Genomic DNA, 20,086 nt, shown 5'->3' on the forward strand with positions numbered 1-20,086 from the left:
AAAACCACAGTTTGAGTGACATTAAGTGTTAATACCCTTTCAGTGATCTGTTATGGAACCCACTAGATGGCCCATGAAGATTTTGGCCTGTCATGCAATTCATAGGGAGATATTCAATAGGCTGATGGTTTTAACCATCTTCGCTGATGTCATACACTCTGGAAAATCTTGCCTTAATCTTAAAATGGTATAGTGTTCACTTAATTTTCAACTATGTAACCACCATCATATTTAATATTGATTCAAAAGGGTAGCCTTTTTATTGGTGGCATTAGTGCTTTTACTTGGACAAAAACTTTAAGAACCAGGGAATGCCTAGAAAGGAAGACTGGCTTTTTGCATGCTTATTAAGCCTATAAAATTGAACAAAGAGAAAGCAGGATAGTTATAGCCTTTAACCACATTGCCACCCTTCCTCTTGAATCAGTCACAAACCAGCCAAAGTAATAACTGCAGTTGATAACATTGAACAAAGATAGCTATGACTATAGTGATGATTCTATCAAGGGTTATCATTTAACAGCTCATTCAAAGAACAGGATTCATAAAACCAGACAAAAATACTCAGTTTTCATCCTTACCATTACCAACAATATGAGAAATTTCACATTAGTAGCTCAGATTTTCTATTTTGAAAGGACAGATAACAATAGTCTGTCTTCTCACTTACTCTATAGAGTTACATGAAACATTCTCTGTGGGGAAATGTATGAAGCATTGATCGTAGAATCTAATCAAAGCCAGTGCTCAATATGTCTTTAATAAGCAATACAAATTACAATAAGAGTGGTAGCTAAATAAAATGTAGTAATAATTATTGTGTGTTTGCTGTCATTGTCTTTGCAGGAAGCAGAGATAAAGGGTGAGAGGCTGTTAGTTTATGTTCCAGATGGGCATGCTCACCTGGGCTGTGAGCATGCACCAGCCTCAGCAGGCTCTTTGTCCCTATTTCAGACCCTACTTTCATTTGCCATGCAAATTATAGGCTAGCACAGGGTGGGAACAGTCCTGGTATAATAAACTAGAAGATCTGCACAGCCTGCTGGGGTGGCTTTCTGTCCTCATTATTGGAGAAGAAAATGTATTCAGCATCATCCAGGTTCTTTTGTGCCCACATTTCCATATTGATTAAACATCACCATTCCTGGCTTCTTCAAATTGCTCTCTCATGCCTCATCTCCTTGTTGCTTTGCCATCTGTTTAATGTGTCTCTTGCTGGCCTGATGATCTAGGCTTCATTTTTCTTTGCAGTTTTTGAAATCAATCAAGTAAAAATAAAAATGATAAATGAACATAGATTGAGGGCCTACTATATTTCTGAACTTTGCATAATGTTATCTAATTTACAACAATTCTATCAAATAGATGCAATGACTATTTTTACTTGACAAGAGAGAAACATTACATTGGCCATAAAACTACTAAAATGAGGAATTGGAATTTGAACTCTTGTCCATCTAGTGCTTTGACTCATGGTTGTTTGCTATACGATGTATAAGACCATGATCAAATAGTAAATTGGAATAAAACAAAGTACTACGCACATGATCTTGTATTTTGGTTGAGGATTCAAAAAGGCATATAGCAATGGAACATAATACATTATAGAAATGAATTCAGTTGTCCATGAAAACACAGTAGTGGGCAGTATAAAGTAGGACATACTCCCTTCTTTCTTTAATAAGGAGAGTGTATGCATACCTATTATATGGAAATGGGAAAAGGACAGTTTTTTCTCAGTTCTTTCTCATTCTTGAAGAACATGTTTTCACCATTGATCTTTGACTTTGTAAGGGAAGCAAGGAATCTGGGCTTTTGTGAATTATCTTTCTTGTAGATATTGGAAATTAAACTGCTATTCCCACCAATACAACTAACAACAAACGCTCCAAACAGAAGAATTGTCTATTGCTCCTTCCAAGAATATCATGCAGGATGATTTATTTCTTAGTTCTATAGTAGTGAGTTATGGAATGTTCTCAGATCAAGCCAGAGATAGCCTGGTATGTGTGAAGCTGGAACATGAGAGCCTGTAAGAATGTTAAGAATTAAAGATGATATTATGAATTATGGATCTTTGAAGTTTATGCACTTACCAGACCAAGGTGAGATAATCCTTGGCATGGTAAATATGAGCTAAAGTACGCATAGATGGTTGTGATGCTCCAACACCTAAGATGGAATTCTTACTCATATGGATGTTGCTGTCTGCTACTGAAAACCTATGCACTAGAAATTTATACATATATATTATATGTATATATACATATATATTAAATTTATAAAAATACATACATATATATATACATATACATATATATGAGTATACACACACACACACACACACACACACACACACACATATATGTCCCTGAGCCATGGAGAGCCTGACATCTGTCAACGGAATGGCTGTGTAGAGTTGAAAAATGGAATAACCCCAGGCTGGCCTCCCAGCCAACTTAGGACTCCTGAAAAAGGTCCTGAAATAAGATTTGATCTCTAGAACTGGCTCTTAGTATCCAAGGAAAAGACCAGAGGGAGAAAGGAAGAAGAAAGGAATAAAGAAATTCTGTAGTAAGTTTAATTACTATGATCTAAAAGAAGCAAAATGGATCTGAAGAGATGGCTCAGTGATAAAGAGCATTTGCTGCTCTTGAAGAAGATTCAGGTTTAGTTCCCAGCATCCAAATCACCACTGCTTATAACTCCAATTCCAGAGGAGTAATAGTACCATTCTCTGCTTTCTATGGAAACCAGGCATAAATGTGGCAACTACACATACATGTAATCCACCATACACATACATAAAATAAAAATAAATTAATCTGTAATGATTAATAATTTTCTAAGATATAACCATTGGTGATACAATTATTTCTGCTCTTTGTGCACTTATAATTAAGTTTAAAATTCTATCACAATGAAATAAATTATAATAAATTAAAAACTAACTTCCTGCCCTTTTGATGTTTACAGTGTGGCAGATAAGGCAGGCGTGGCCAAACATTCAAATGGATATGTAAGAGATTTTAATATTGTGAGCTGAGGTAACAGGGGAGGGCAATATTTACTATTTGGAAGGTGAATAACCTTATCTGGGTACAAAAAGAAATAATATGTAGGATGATCTTGAAGAGAAAAAGCCATAGACATTCAAAATGGCAAAGGAAGAGAAAGTGAAATGTTGTTAGCTTTTAAAGAATCCAGACCCTTCTCCATATCCTACCCTACCATGCTTTGGCAGCAGCTGGCATCTATAGGTATTGGCCATGCATGTGTTGATGCAAAGACGGTGTCTTGCTCTATGCTTAAAATGTGTAAATGTTTTATGTCATGCTTTGGCATCTCTCTGATATCAAAGGATTCATTCCACATCAGTGTATATGTAAACTGGAAATGTAGAGTTAATGCCTGAAGGGTAGTTTTTTACTAGATGGACACAGGCAACAGTGAAATATTTTTTTGAGAGTCTACTGAGGAAGATGGATTTAAACAAATCCTTTCTAAAGAAAGGATTCTGATTATGGTCCATACTAGTGCTTTATAAAAGCCCAGTGGATGGATGATTGGTATACATTTTTGGACTTATTTTTTTTCTTTCCCCTATACTATATTCTTGCTCCTTGAATGACATTACCTCCACAAAGAGAAATAAAACTAAAAGCACAACTCTATATAGCCCTTATCTTTGCTCGACTTCAGATTTAGAATCTAATCTAGAAACAAATTTTGAGGATTTTTCTTAACCTTAATATCTTCTTTAAAAATAGAGAGTAAGGGTTCAAGTTACCAATATAAACACATAAGCAGTAGAAAGTGATCACTAATGGAAACTTTTGAAGTATTTAAAATATCTTTATTTTTCATTTAAACTATAGTCTTTGTCCACTATGATATTGGACTTGAAATCAATAACAACTTAGCTTAAAATGCATCTATAAAAATTAAGGATTGAAAATGTATTTCTAAATTGACTTGATGCCAATGGTGAAATTGTAAAGGAATTAGAAAATACTGACCTAAGGTAGGTTGATCAGGGCATGCACCATTCCCAAGAATAGCTGAGTAACACAAGCTTAACTTGATGGGGAAGAAGAAAAAGAAGTCTGTGGCTGCCTGCCGCCATGCAAACCAGGTTTCCTGAAGGAGAGGCTGGAGCTTGGAAAAAATATCGGGGAATCAGGTTGTTAAAGGAATGATGAGACCATGTCAAAGTTCCTGATCAAGGCCCAATGTATATTATTAATCTGGGAATCAACCCTGCCCCCCCCCCAGTCTGACATGATCCTGTGGCCAAATTATCATCGTTGCTGGTCCCGAGGCAGGTGGAACAGCTCAGCAGGGCATAGCTCTTAGCAGGAACTTCAAGGCAGAGAAGTAGCAGAAACAAAGGAGTTCTCCTTTCTTTAGGAAACCTTGCCCTAAGTGGGGTTGCTGTTTTATGGCAAGGGCAAGGTCTGAGTCAGCCTGGGGGAGGTCACAGTTCCTCCTTATTTATTTATTTATTTATTTATTAAAAATTAACTGGACTGGGTCATAAGATATATTTATGCACCATAGTCCTGCCTGGGAATTATGGTGGCTGGCGGCCCTGTCTGTCTTAGGTGTAGATCTACTTGTCTCTCTCTTACCTATCTTGGATATCACATGCCGCTAGTTTGTGTTTATTTGCACAAACTGGGCCTTTTAGTGTTTATTATTAACAAACACGGCCTCTTGGCACATGACTCTGTCTTAGGTTGGTGAGAGTCATAGATCCAGTAATCCATCTTTGGCTGCAGGCCCTCATAGCACACCTTTTTCCCATATAGACAACAGTCACAATATGCATTTAATGCTTTTTTCTTCATCACAATAAAAAGCTGCCACATAGTGCCTCTCTGAAGTCCAGCATAGAGTAGAGCCTGTATGTCTGTAATAAAACCTGCTTGAGATAAAAACTCAAAAGTTTAAAAGCAACAAGCTTAATATTATCTTTGAGGATGTCCCAGGCACTCATTGCAGTTGCAAATTAGAAACGCTCAGACTCAGGGTCTGGCCTCTAGGTGTAGGGGGAAGTGGCTCTGAGAATCACAATAAAGCCTCTTCTCCAAATTAAGACAAGGTCTGGACCATACTACGCGTTAGTAAGGGGATCTTGCTATTTCACCACGGTGTAAGAACTGGAAATATGTGGATGCCAGTGGCAATCCGAGGAAGACTGACTTTTAGCATCAGACTGCAAAAAAGATTTTTAAAACAAGCAAAATGTGAGATATGCTTTTGGAAGTAGCTTTAGAGAGTATGATTCCCCTTCCTTTAATTTAAAAATTAAATTTTGAAAGTGCAAAGTGCATGTTGAGTAATTTATTGTTTCTGAGAATTATGTTATCTCAGTAATATGGGTAACATTGAATTGTTGACAAAACATTTTAAATGTTTGACTGTAATAGTTCCAAAATCTGTTTTAATCTGATTAGTAATATTACGTTTAGAAATATAATGCAGGCAATAACCATTTATAGTTTTTGTTGACTTTTATGTTAAGGTAATTGTATCTATTAATAGTCACATGTATATATTTTACTTTTAATTTTAAAATCAGAACTATTATTATTTTTTAAATGCCAAATTATCATAAACAATTGTAAGCTCTGATATATGCATATACACATATATCAATATATAAATTAAGGTGTAATTTTAGCAGCTGATAAATAGTGTCTATGGCACATAGTTCAATTCTTTGTGCTGAAATAGGGGGAAAAATCATGAGAATAAACATGTGACTTGCATATAATTTTCTCCCATAAAAGGGTTGTAGATGTATATATTATTATGGGATGCATACATAAATTTATAGGAACTTCGACTTGGTCTCATCATTCCTCTCATAGCCTGATTCCCCCATATTTTTTCTAGGCTCCTGCCTCTCCTTCAGAAGTCATCTCTAAGTTGAGAAAGATGTGTCAGAAATATTAGGAGGAGGTGGGAGGTGAGGACAGAATGAATATGTTTAAAACTTTGAAAAAGAAAAAAAATTTTCCTATGAGGTTTACTCCCCAGGACTAAACCACCAACCAAAGAGTACGCAGGGGGTACCCATGACCAGAGCTGGATATGTAGCAGAGGGTTGCCTTATCTGGCATCACTGGGATGGGAGCTCCTTGGTCCTGTGGAGGCTTGATGACCCAGGATAGGGGAATGCTAGGCCACTGAGGCAGGAGTGGGTGGGTGTGGGGGGGAGCACCCTCATAGAGGTGGGGGGAAGAAGGAGGGGATAAGGGGTTTGTGCAGGGGAAACTGGAAAGGGGAATAACATTTAATATAAATAAATAAAATAACCAATAAAAATGAAAAAGAAGAGCTAAGAAAAAAAGAAAATCATTTTTTAAAAGTTGTTTACACTACCAGTAAAGAACGAACTAAAGTTTATGATCTAACAACTTGTTTGAGATCTTGTATCTCTACTAACTAATATTGACATCACCTTGAATAACTCAGATTACCTTTCTGAATTTCATTTTTCCTCATTCCAAAAGTAAAATGGACTCCATTATAGTTACTACTTTCAAATATTCTCCCATTTACAAATTTCCAAAATTCTAAATGTAAGCTGGTAGCTCATACAAGGAAAAGTAAGTCAGATAGCTCATAGATGTTTTGAGGGCACTGATGAAAATATTGGGCTGACAGAATGATGCAATTAAAGGAGGAAAATGTAGAGGTGGAAATATGTACTTATGGCTTTCTTGTTGAATGCGTTCAACAAAAGCATATCATGTCTAATGGCTCTTTCTTTCTATTATGTAAAATGAGAAGAGGAATTTCAACTGGAGACTGGCTATGGCAGCTGCTGTGGAAATGGTGGATAGAGCTCAATCCCATAAGTGGAGGGTTGGCCAGAGGAAAGCACAGGAGGGCAGGAACAGCTCTGCCATGCTTCTTCTCTGAATGGTGGCTCTGAGAGGAGCCTGTTCATGACCTGGTGGACAAGAAGAGACCAACCAGGACTAAAAGACAACAGAAACCTGCTGAAGACTAAGACTTTTGGGATGGAAGCATAGATACCTTCTGGAACAGTGCAGAAAAATCCAAGCACTGTGGAACTGTAAAGGAGATGATAGTGAGGGACAGCCTGATACGAGTACCCTGTGCTGCCACATGAGGTCATGGTAAAGTCCATGCCCATTCTGTCACTGAGGGCTGCGTCTTGGTATATGGTGGGACACACTGTGACATGTCACAGCTCCCATGGCTAGATTTTTTTTTATTTGTTTGCTTTTTTGTTTGTTTTCATTTTGTTTTGTTTTCTTATGTGAGGGAGGTTGCAAGGGTGTAGGGCAGATACAAAGGGATGGGGAGATGAGTGTGATTGGGGCACATGATGTGAAATTCGTAAAGAATCAAGAAAAAGTTTTAAAAAAATAAAAATATAACACAAGAATACAGTCTACTCAAGGTATACCAGAGGATTCTAATGAGTGTTTGAGCCATCAGATGCCCAGGAAAGACCAAAGTTGGTTTCTACTACCTACCTATTTCTACTACCTACCTATCTGTATCTCCAGCCCCAGGAATCTGATGGTTCTGTCCTCCAAGGAGATGCTCAGTCAAGTGTGCATACCCAACCCCCTACTCATAATAAAACATTAAAAAAACCTCTTAATATAAGCCTGACAAAATAAAACAAGTCCTCCAACCATCATTTGAAGAAAAAAAATGATTTTCAAAAGAGGTAATGCTTATAAAATAATTAAAAGCTCCAAATGAAGAAACTTCTTGGCTTGAGATATTTTAAGGCAATAAATCACCTAAAAGTTAGAGAAATTTCATGGCAATAGGATTTATTCATTGCCTTAAAAAAAGACTTAAAACACTGTAACAGTATTAAATTGACAGGAAATTGTGAATATTAGAAAGATTTCCAAGTCTATTTTATAACCAGTTTCTCTTATACATTGAATTTATTATAATCAAGGGACAAATGCTACTATATTATTATTTAGTAAAGTGCTTTATTCTGATTTCATTAATTTTTCCTAATGTCCCTTTTACGGTCCTATATCTCATCCAAGAGGTCCCATTACCTTTAGTCATCTTATAGGCTGTAGGCTTCTATTGGTTGTAGTAGCTTTTTAAACTTTATTGCTTGTCATGACATTGATAATTTTTCCCATCCATTAAAATTTTTCTGTCTACATTTTCATGAACACAGATTGCTGTTATAAACTTTGAGAAGTGACTCTGCACAGGTAAATTCTCATTGTTTGCATGTCATAACATCATATCAGAGTTGCGAACAGTCAACATAATACACCATTTTTATATTACATTTTGAGGTTGTAATTATATAATTTCTAGTTCTCCCTTCTCTCCAAATGCTGCCATGTGTCATGTCTTGCTATCTTTCAAATTCATGTTTTTTTCTTTAATTGATAGCGCACCCCTCCACACACACACACAGAGGATAGTCTCTTTCTACTGACATTCTTAGTTGCCAAAAGCAGTTCTTTGTGTAGGGTTGATGCCTCATATGAGCATTCCTTGATCCATGTCAGCACAAAGACCAAAGGCTAATCAGCTCAAAATGACTTAAAAGTCTCCTCCCTGAAGATTATCTTTTTAAATTAAATTAAATTAAATTTGCATTTCAAATGTTGTCCCCCTTCCTGGTCCTCTCTCCACTGAAAGGGGTTCACCTCAGCCAGGAGGGAATAAAGGACCTGAAATAGAGGGTTTGAAATGCAAAGAGAAAACACGAAGCCAAGTTGTGTCCCAATTAAGGCTCCATTTTACTGAGAATAAACCAGGGTTTTTATAGTCACAGGAGAAACTGAAAACAAGTCTCTAGATTACACAACAAATAAAGTTCAGGTGCCAAACTCCTCAAGTTCAGAAGATCTTCAGATGGCTAGCAGGTGTACTCAGGTGGTAGGTGTGGTCAGGTGGCTTCTTCAAAGACAAATAGTCAACAGAGAGCATCTGTCTTAGCTCCCAGGTGTTAGCCCCCAAACAGAGGCTGCCAGGAGTCCCATAGATGACTGAAGTCAAGAGGGAAAGTAACACTCCACAAACTCCCTACCTCATCTCTCTTCCCCCTTGCTTCTAAGAGGTTGCTCCCACACCCACCCACTTCCACCTCATCCCTCTAGCATCCTCCTTCTCTGGGGCATCAATCCTCCACAGGACCAAGTGCATCCCCTCCCACTGAGGCCAGACAAGGTAGTCCTCTGCTAGATATGTAGTGGCAGCCACAGATGAGCCCATGCATAGGCTTTGATTGGTGGCTTCGTCCCTAGGCGCTCTGAGGTATCTGGTTAGTTGATAATGTTGTTCTTGGGGTTGCAATAACCTTCAGCTCATTCAATCCTTCCTTCCCCTAACTCTTCCACTTAGGTCCTTGGGCTCAGTCCAATGGTTGGCTGTTAAGTTTCTGCATCTGTCTTAGTCAGGCCCTGGCAGAGCCTCTCAGAGAGTCATGCCATGATCCTTTCTGCAAGCACATCTTGGCACCAGCAATAGTAGTGTCAGGGTTTGGTGGTTGTGCACTGGTTGGATCTAAAGCTGTGGCGATCTCTGGATGGCCTTTTTTTTGGTCTCTGCTCCATTTTGAGACAGGAACAATTCTGGGTTAAGTGGGGGGCCATGCCTATCTACTGGAGGTGGTCTCTTCAGGTTTTATCTTCCCTGCTATTGGGCATTTCAGCTAATGTCATCCCCACTGGGTCCTGGGAGCCTCTTACATCCCTTGTGTCTGGAATCTCTAGTGGTTCCAGCCTACCCCCAACCCATAATGTTGCATATCTATTCATTCTTCTGGTCCTCTGGGCTTCTCTTCTGTCTGCCCTAATGTTCGCCCTGCCATCTCCCTTCTCCTACCCAGGTTCCCCCTGCTCTTGCTCTCTGTCTCTTGTGATTATTTTGTTCCCTGGCCCAATACTTGCCACATCTGGGACCCCCATGGAGGCCAGCAGATGTGGGACCTATCAACCCTGCAGGGGACACATCTTCCTTCCAGTCTGCAACTCTGCCTGGGGCAGTTCAGGTGCTCCTACCCTGGCTAGGTTTCCAGTATTAGGTACAATTTCCCTATTGTCCAGTGACTTACAAGTCTAATTACAGAGCTGCTGGTTACTGCAAAGGTATATATGCCACTATTTCACCCTTTGTGTATTATGACATGCTTGGCCTTGCTCTGTCATAGCTAGGTAGGATTATTGGTTGCTTTCCTCTTTTTAAGCTTCCTTTGTGCATAAAAAATAATCTTCCTGGAAGACAGGCTGTCTCTGGATTGTGGGAGGCAGGGTAATTATTAACATTATAACATTAGAAATAGGTACATTCTAGTCAGGATTTTGTGTACTTATAGTTTTCAAATCAGGCAGGAGTACAGTAGATTTATATTTTATTTAAATGTTCTAAGTGCCTGCCTTATATTTTTAGTCCAACTAATGATGTGTGAAATCCTGACTACCATCAGCAGTTGTTCAGTTGTTGACTTGAACTTAAACCATTCTTATAGGTGGGTAGTGGTTTGCAATTGTTGCTGTTAATAGTATTTGATAGTGATAAATAGAAATGAGCATCCTTTCACATCTTTAGTTTCCCTCTTTTGAGGTGTCCAGGTTATTTCCTAATTTTAAAGTTTGGTTGTTCATTTATTACTGAATTTTTTTTTTTAAATTTTGCTGTGTATTTTGGAAAGTAGTAATTTAGAACCATATGGCATTTGGCATTTACCTACTTGTGGCATTAATTAATTTTATTGAATATATTTGGCAGAGGTTATAATTTTAATGAAGTACAGCTTATTATTTTCCAAAGACTGTGCACTTGCTATTATTTCTACAGCTTTGTTGCAGAATACAAAGACACTTTGATTTTTTGCTTTGCTTTCATCTAGAAGTTTTATAGTTTTGGGTTTTATATTTAGGTGCATGAGCTATTTAAATTAACTTTGTGAAAGCTGTAAGGTCTCAGTGTATGTGTATATGTGTTTGTTCTTGTGACTTTTGCTTGCATAAAGATGTTCAATTATTTTAGCACAGTTTTATTGAAAAGAATACATGGACTGAATTGCTGTGTTCTTTTCTCAAAGATTTCTTGATTACATTTCTTGGTGTATGTCTGGGCTTTCTATTCTAGTTATTTGTTCTCTGCTTATTCTTTTCTTAAAACTGTAATGTTATTCTATTTTGATTGCTGTAGATTGATAGTAAGTCTTGGGATTTTGTAATATTAGTGCTCTGAATTTGTTCTTTAGCATATTTAGGTATCTTATATTCCTGAAAACTTTAGAAATAATTTATAGTTATCAACACAATATGTATCTACTATTTGGCTGGTATTACAGTGTATAAACAGATCATACTAAGCAAAATTAATATTAAAGCTACATAAATGAACATGGAATATTTTTATTTCAATACCTTTGGTTTTTCATCACATTTTGTGGTTTTGTTTTGTTTTTTAGAAAAACAAAATTTAGATATTTTTAAGTTTTATTGAATTATAATGAGAAAAGTTACATGATTTCAATTTATCTGAATTTGTTAACATTTAAAAACATATTTTAAGTAAATAGAATTAAATCACATTCTTGTTTTCCTTTTGTACCCCAACTCCTCCCTGAGACCCCCTTCAATTACCTACAATACCTTTTTTGTCATATTCTTTAAAATTTATAAAATATCATAACAAAATGAGTATTATAAAAGTGAGTATGATAAAAGTTGTTTGATATAAAACAACAATCAGTTCAACAGTCTTATGTAGATGCTTGTCTATGGCAATACTGAAAATACATACATTTTTCTCAATATAAATTTTAAATAACTACTAACATATTAACTGTATATTTCAAAATAATACATCACTACTAATATTTTCTTAAATGAACATGAATATATAAAGTGTTTTTGTTTGTTTGTTTTGTATTTAGTAGAGCTTAAAATCTTGGCTCTTACTGTGGTAACTTGATACAAGAGTTACAAACGTCAAGCAAAGTATTCAGCCTTACTCTTTGTTGTTCTCTCACAAACCCCTCCCAATTTAATTGTCTGCATTTTTGGGGGGTATATAAATTCTTTTAAAATATGTAGGCTGTCTGAAAACCATAGTATAGTGTAAAAACATGAAATAAACAATACTACTAATAGAGAGGCTGAGATAGGAGAATCAAGATCTCAAGACCATTATGTTGTACACAGCAAGACACTGTCATGAACAAACAAGCTGAAAATGTATATGAATTGTATAATATTGGACCTATTTCTCCAATTACTGAATTAGAGAAACCATTGGATGGCAGTCAATAAATTTCTAATTCCTCAAATTTTTGGACTTCAATTGATTAGGATATGTTGGTAATATTAATTTTCATATTAAGATATTAAGAAAAAGTAATTGTCACTTCCTGTTGTTTTTGCTGAAAGAGGTGGAATTAAGATTGTGTGGATTTGTTGAAAGATTACTTTCTTGCTTCTTCTAGGATGTAGTTTTGCTCCTTATGTTGATGTTTTCCATCTATTATCCTGTTTAGGGCTAGAGTTGTGGAGAGATATTGTGTAAATTTTATTTTGTCATGGAATATCTTGTTTTTTTCCATGAAAGGTAATTGAGAGTTTTGCTGGATATAGTAGCCTGGGCTGGCATAGGCCTGTCTTTATATGTTACTTGACCTTTTTCCCTTACTGCTTTTAAAATTCTTTCTTTGTTTAGTGCATTTGGTATTTTTATTATTATGTTAAGGGAAGAATTTTTTTCTGGTCCAGTCTATTTGGAGTTCTATAGGCTTCTTGTATGTTCATACACATCTCTTTCTTTAGGTTAGGGAAGTTTTCTTTTATAATTTTGTTGAAGATATTAACTGGCCCATTACCTTGGAAGTCTTCACTCTCTTCTGTACCTATTATCCTTAGGTTTGATCTTCTCATTGCATCCTGAATTTCCTGGATGTTTTGAGTTAGGAGCAATTTGCTTTTTGCATTTTCTTTGACTGTTGTGTCAATGTTTTCTATGGTGCCTTTTACCCCTGAGATTCTCTCTTTTATCTTTTGTATTCTGTTGGTGATGATTGCATCTATGATTCCTGATTTCTTTCCTAGGTTTTCTATCTCCAGGGTTGTCTCTCTTTCTGATTCCTTTATTGTTTCTATTTCAATTTTTAGATTCTGGATGTTTTTGCTCATTTCCTTCACCTGTTTGATTGTGTTTTTCTGTAGTTCTTTAAGGGATTTTTGTGTTTCCTCTTTAAGAGCTTCTAGCTGTTTACCTGTGTTCTCCTGTATTTCTGTGAGGGTGCTATTTATGTCTTTCTTAAGGTCCTGTATCATCATCATGAGAAGTGATTTTATACCTGAATCTTGCTTTTCTGGTGTGATGGTGTGTCCAGGACTTGCTATCGTAGGAGTATTGGGTTCTAATGATGGCAAGTGACCTTGGTTTGTGTTGCTTATATTCTTATGCTTGCTCCACATTATCTGGTTATCTCTAGTGCTGCCTGTCCTTGCTAAATCTCACTGGAGCCTGTCCTTCCTGTGATCCTGGTTGTGTCAGAACTCCTCAGAGTCAAGCTGTCTCTGTGATCCTGTGATTCTGGGATCCTGTGACCCTGGGCTTGTTAGAGCACCTGGGAGTGGAGCTTCCTCTGGGTGTTTTGGGAATGATTGCAAAGTTTGTGCCCAAGGTCTGCTCAGGGCACTGGCGGCCCAGATAGACCCAAAGTAACCTGAGCCACTGGGCTGGCAGAGTTCCTGTGTGCCTGGTCCTGCTGGTCCCAGTTACTCCAGGTGTTGGGACAGATGTTGTGTCCTCCTCACCTCTGATCCTGGGAGTCTTAGAGCACCTGGGAATGGAGCTTCCTCTAGGTGTTGTGGGACCAGAAGGAACTTGAGCCACTGGGTTGGAGGAGTTCTTGTGTGCCTGATCCTGCTAGTCCCAGTTGGGACCAGTGTTGGGACAGATGTTGTGTCCTCCTCACCTCTGATGCTGGGTGTGTTAGAGCACCTGGGAGTGGAGCTTCCTCTGGGTGTTGTGGGACTGGCTGTGGAGCTTGCGCCCAAGGTCTGCTCAGGGCACCAGCTCAGACAGACTGGAAGAAACCTGAGCCACTGGGCTATTGGAGTTCCTGTGTGCCTGGTCCTGCTGGTCCCAGTTACTCTCAGTGTTGGGTCAGATATTATGTCCTCCCCACCTTTCATCCTGGGCATGTTAGAGTGCCTGGGAGTGGAGCTTCCACTGGGTGTTGAGGGACCAGAAGGAACCTGAGCCACTGGGATGGTGGAGTTCCTCTGTGCCTGGTACAGCTAGTCCCAGTTACTCCTGGTGTTGGGACAGATGTTGTGTCCTCCTCACCTCTGATCCTGTGCATGTTCCAAAATTTAGATTCTTATACAAACTGCTTTATCATAGCTATGAACTTCATTGTGATATTGAAAATAGTTCTTAGTTTCAAACTGTGATTTTTTTTTACTCCCGGTATATAAAATAAAATGGACACTTGCATGTTTGCATTATACAAACTTTCTATACTCCCTTCTTATTTTAAGACATGTTAAAAAAATGACTTTCTAATTATGTGACCATATCTTCTGTAAATATGAGTATTTTCCTTTAGCCTTATCAGCTTGGATCCATCCTTTGGTTTTATTATCTTGCCTAATTGTATTAGTTAAAACTATCCAGTGCAGTGTTGAACGGGAGTGGTGAGTGAGCACTGCCTTTTTGTTTCCTGTCTGAGTGGGAAACTATTCCACTTACTACTTGCAAGGATAATATTATTTGTAGAATGTTTTTTCCTAAAAATTCCTCTTGATTGAATGAAAGAACTCACTTCTTTCCTAATTGAAGAGATTTATCAACAGTAGGTGCTGGTTTTTTCAACAAGATTTTTTTTTATTGACTGCTGTGACCATAGTATTTCTTTAGTCTGTTGATAGAGTTGATTATAGATGTTCATGTTTAATGTAGAATTTTAACTTTGTGTGCTGTGGTAAATCATACATGTTCACAGTGTTTAATCATTTTTATATATACATTTTATAATTCATTAGCTAAAATTAAGTGTTATTTTAGCATCTGTGTTCATGAAAGATATCAGTTTTTAATTTTCTGATAGATACCAGTTTGTATTTTTTCTTTTCCTGAATGTCTTTTTGTTTGGAGCGTTAGGCAATGATCATCTCAGAAAGAGTTAATTACTGTATTACCACTGCTTTCATTTTCTGGGAGAAAATGAGGATATTTAGAACCATTTCTTCTTTGAATGCTTTGTAGACCCTACCAGTGGAACCACCAGATACAAGTGCTTTCTGCTTCAGAGGGGAATTAAGAATTTATTTATTCTTTAGACACATGTTCACAAAATGAGAACAACAATGAACTGAGACAAGTGATGGTTGATTGACAAGAGATGACATAAAAAGGCACTACACATTTAGTTTTACTTAATTATGAGGTCCTTGTATGGTTGCATGTGGATATATGCATGAAATATAGATTCCCTGAGAGCCAGAAGAGGGAATTGGATTTCTTGCAGCTGGAAATGGAGATGACTATGAACCACTTGATATGGGTGACAGGTACTATCACTAGCCACACATCCCCTTCACTGCTCTGATTTGTGGTTTATACTTTTCTCACAAAAACCTAGCCTTTGGTTTTGTTAATTTTCTTTTTTTGTTCTGTTATCAAAAAACAAATATTAAGGATAAAGAAAAGTAGGCAGTACATAAGGATTATCAGTCCCCAACACAAATCTAGCAAACTGTAGTCCCCGTGTGTTCCAGAAGAGTAACTAAATATCTAAAAGGAACGGTGCATTTGAGAGGTAGAAAGGGAGTGGGTCTATATGGGAGAGGACTTAGGGGTAACTTAGAGGAGTAAAGAGAGGAGAAACTATAGTCAGGACATATTGTATGGAAAAGAATCTGTATCAATAAAAGAGGAAAACAGATGCAAGAGGAACACATTCTTTCTGTAGACTTCAGCATGGTGTGCTGGAAATAGACTGAACTGATCAGACAGAAAAAAGTTCAGTTGACCTGAAGAGCACCATCACTCAGCCTTATATAATGGTGACTCCCTCCAAGAGTAGATACTGAAAATAAATAAAATAACACTGTGAAAAGTTCTCTGGATAAAAGTTTGATGGCCTATATAAGATGGACCCATTCCTAAAAGAAACACAATTTTTTCTAAGCTCACACAAGAAGAAAGAGGTAATGATGATGAAGAAAGTTGATGATGATGATAATAATAGGTGGATATTTGTTATATCAATTAGATCATTGATAAACAACTTTTTTTTGATTGGGCATTTTTTTTTAATTCTTAAAATATTTTATTGAGATCTTTAAATAAATGTATTTTTAAATTGTTTACACATACTGTTATTTTATTAAATTGATATTAAATCATATATATTATATATAAATTACATTTCTTAGTCTAATTCTTCAATTTGCATAGTATTTAAATATCTTTTTTATTGAAATTTTTTTATTTACATTTCAAATGTTATCCCCTTTCCTGGTTTCCCTCCCTCCTGGAAACACCTATCACATCCTCCCTCCCCCTGCTTCTATAAGAGTATTCCTCCATCTACCCACTCCCACCTCCCCACCCTTTATTTCCCTACACTGAGGCATCTACTGAACCTTTATAGGACCAAGAACTTCTCCTTCCATTGGTGAATGACAAGGCCATCCTCTGCTACATATGCAGCTGGAGCCATGTGCACTCTTTTGTGGATGGCTTCGTCCCTGGGAGTTCTGGGAGATCTGTTTAGTTGATATTATTGTTCTTTTTATAGGGTTGCAAACCCTTCAAATCCTTCAGTCCCTTCTCTAAGTCCTCTATTAGGGATTCCATGCTCAGTCCAATGGTTAGCTGCTAACATCCACCACTGTATTTGTAAGGCTCTGGCAGGGCCTATCAGGAGCCGTATCATGCTCCTTTCAGCATGCACTTCTTGGCATCTACAACAGTGTCTGGGATTGGTAAATGTATATGGGATGAATGCCCAGGTGGGACAATCTCTGGGTGGCTTATCCTTTAGTCTCTACATTTTATCTCCATATCTGCTCCTGTGAGTATCTTGTCCTCCTTCTAAGGACTGAAGCACCCACACTTTGGTCTTCCTTCTAATTGAGCTTCATGTGGTCTGTGAATTGTATCCTGGTTATTTGGAGCTTTGGGGCTAGTATCCACTTATCAGTGAGTGCACACCATGTGTTTTCTTTTATGATTGGGTTACCTCACTCAGGATGGTATTTTCTAATTCTCTTCATTTACCTAAGAATTTCATGAATTCATCATTTTTAATAGCTATGTAGTATTCCATCTTGTAAATTTACTACATTTTCCGTATCCATTCCTATGTTGAAGGACATCTGGTTTTTTTCTAGCTCCTGGATATTATAAATAAGGCTGCTATGAACATAGTACCCCATTTTTAAAAGGGTTATTTGGCTCTCTTGAGTCTAATTTCTTGAGTTCTTTGTATATATTTGATATTAGCCCTTTATCAGTTGTAGAATTGGTAAAGATCTTTTCCCAATCTGTTGCTTGTCTTTTTGTCCTATTGACACTGTCCTTTGCCTTACAGAAGCTTTGCAATTTTATGAAGTCCCATTTGTCAATTCTTGATCTTGCAGCACAAGCCATTGGTGTTCTGTTTAGGAATTTTTCCCATAGGCCCATATGTTCAAGGCTATTCTGTACTTTCTCCCCTATAGGTTTCTGTGTATCTGGTTTAATGTAGAGGTCCTTGATCCATTTGGACTTGTGCTTTGTACAAGGAGATAAGAATGGGTCAATTTGCATTCTTCTACATGCTGACTGCCAGCAGAACAAATCCAAAAGAAGATAGGCACACAAACATAATGTCACCTCTAACAACAAAAATAACAAAGAGTAACAATTACTTTTCCTTACTATCTCTTAACATCAATGGACTTAATTTGTTGGTCCTGTGTCTCTCTGCTGCTGCTGCCTGAGCTGCGAAGTGTGTTAGATAAAAAGAAGCAATGCATAATCATGAGATATTTTATTATAGGAAAGAGAAAATAGGCCAGTCATGACCGTGGAGAGAGAGAAAGAGAAAGGAGAACGAGAGGAGAAGAAAAGGAGAGAGAAAGGAGAGGAAGAAAGCAAGAGAGGAAGACAGAGCAAGAGAAAGGACAAAAGGAGTAAGAGAGAGAGGAAGAAGGCAAGAGAGAGAACAAAGAGAAAGAGAGCAAGAGAGGAAGAAAGGAAGCAAGAGAGCAAGAAGGCAAGAGAGAGAATAAAGAGCAAGAGAGAGGAGAAGGCAAGAGAGAGGGGAGGGGCAAATTGCCCCTTATATTGTATGAGGCGTGGCTATCTGTCTGAGGGGCGGGCCATGCCTGAATGTGGTCAGATGCCTGGGGGTAGGGTCCAGCTAAAATTCTGGGAGCTTGGGGAATTGTCTACCCGATAGAGCACACATCCCCTGTGGGGACAGCTGTGAAAGGCTGTGACTGAAACAGGAGCCAAGGACCCAGGAGTCATGGTCGAACTCCTTCAGTCCCTTGTAGGCAGAGATACTGCCAACTGGGTCACTGGAGTTCAGACCTATTACTCAATGGGCCCAGGTTGCCTGGACAGATTACTGCCCTATATCAATTCACCAATAAAGAGAGATAGACTAACAGACTGGATATGCAAACAGGACCTAGCATTTTGCTGCAAACAGGAAATGTACCTCAGTGACAGACAGACATTACCTCAGATTAAAAGGTTGGAATACAATTTTCCAAACAAATGGTCCCAAGAAACAAGCTGGAGTAGCCATTCTAATATCGAATAAAATCCACTTTCAACCAAAAGTTATCGAAAAGGATAAAGAAGGACACTTCATACTGGTCAGATGGGTTCAGTGGAGAATTCTATCAGGTCTTTGAAGAAGACCTAATACCAATACTTTTCAAACTATTCCACAAAATAGAAACAGAAGGTACACTACTCAATACATTCTATGAAGCCACAATTACACTTATACCTAAACCACACAGAGACCAAATGAAGAAAGAGAATTTCAGACTAATCTCCCTTATGAACATTGATGCACAAATACTCAATAAAATTCTTGCCAACCAAATCCAAGAACACATCCAATCATTCACCACAATCAAGTAGGCTTCATCCCATGGATGCAGGGATAGTTCATTATACAGAAATCCTTCAATATAATCCACTACATAAACAAACTCAAAGGAAAAAAAAACACACCATCAGCATACCTTCATGTTGAAAGTCTTGGAAAGATAGATAATTTTCTAACAGAGAAAATACTATATCCAAATGGATTCATTGGTACATGATAACAAACAATAAAGGAGGAATTAAACCATCTCTGTAAGTCTTTTCCAGACGATAGAAGCAGAAGAAACATATATATATACATATATATATACACATATATATGTATATGTATATATGTATATATACATATATATATATATTTGTTTTTTTCGAGACAGGGTTTCTCTGTGTAGCTCTGGCTGTCCTGGAACTCACTCTGTAGACCAGGCTGGCCTCGAACTCAGAAATCTGCCTGCCTCTGCCTCCCAAGTGCTGGGATTAAAGGCGTGTGCCACTACAGCCTGGCGGAACATTTTCTTTGTAGTCATCCCCATTCTAATACCAAAGTTCAATACAGTTGCTACAAGAAGGAATAAATACAGATAGATACCTCTAATAAATATGATATCAGAAATCTTTAAGTGTACATTTATTCCCCTGGTATAATTTTCATCTTGGAGACTTACTGCTAAATAAGTTTACCCTTTTGAAATCTTTCTAAATTCTGGCCACTGATTCAATTCAATTGTTCTGGCTCAAACTCCTCTCCAAGCTGACTGATTCAATCTGGTTTCCTTCAGCTTTTGATTGAATTTTTCTGCTTGTCCTGAAACTAATTCTAGCAATCTATTCTAATCTTCTGGCCCCTCAATCTCTGGCTCATTCTGTCTTCTCTTTTTCCTGGCTTTATCTCTCTACAACCTGTCTGTAAAACTGTCAGTATAAACTTTCTTCTCTTCCTCATTCTCCTTCTTCTTCTGCCCCTATTCCTCCCCCTCCT

Source organism: Mastomys coucha, unplaced genomic scaffold, assembly GCF_008632895.1.
Source record: "Mastomys coucha isolate ucsf_1 unplaced genomic scaffold, UCSF_Mcou_1 pScaffold21, whole genome shotgun sequence".
NCBI lineage: Eukaryota > Metazoa > Chordata > Mammalia > Rodentia > Muridae > Mastomys > Mastomys coucha.